The sequence below is a fragment of the Macaca thibetana genome, chromosome 2 (genome assembly GCF_024542745.1).
Source record: "Macaca thibetana thibetana isolate TM-01 chromosome 2, ASM2454274v1, whole genome shotgun sequence".
Lineage (NCBI taxonomy): Eukaryota > Metazoa > Chordata > Mammalia > Primates > Cercopithecidae > Macaca > Macaca thibetana.
In genome coordinates, this window is record NC_065579.1 from 90,783,256 (window position 1) to 90,783,806 (window position 551).

Sequence of the window (551 nt, forward strand, 5' to 3'; positions counted from 1 at the left end):
GAACATTCTAGAACTTTGAAAGGCCAGGTTTGCTGCCCATGAAATACCAACAAGAGGCAGGAACATTCCAGAACTTTGAAAAACCCAATCTTACCCATCTCCGTGCCAAGAACAGTTTTTTTTCAGCTTGATTTTGAACTCACTCAAGGTTGAGTAGTATGCGAAGAGGTTATGGTCACAGGGTTTAAGACAGATCTGGATTTTAATCCCGGCACGGACACAGACTACTTGTGCGAACTTGGGCAAATTATTTGTATTTCAATTTTTTTTTTCATTTATAAAGTAAGAATGCTACACCTCTCTCCCAGGGTTTTTGTGAAGAATAAATGATCAAATTACAACTTACCTAAGAGAGTGTCTGACACATGGTAAGGACACAATAGTTGCTAGTTATTAACACCATCCTTATGATTTTAATATCTATTTTATATTATAATTTCACTTTATTAGTAGTATAATCTATCAATAAGGTAGAAGTCTACTGTGCACAGCTTCACCTGGCATCACAAGAACTCATGGGCCAACATGATATGGTAGTTATTTCTTAAAGC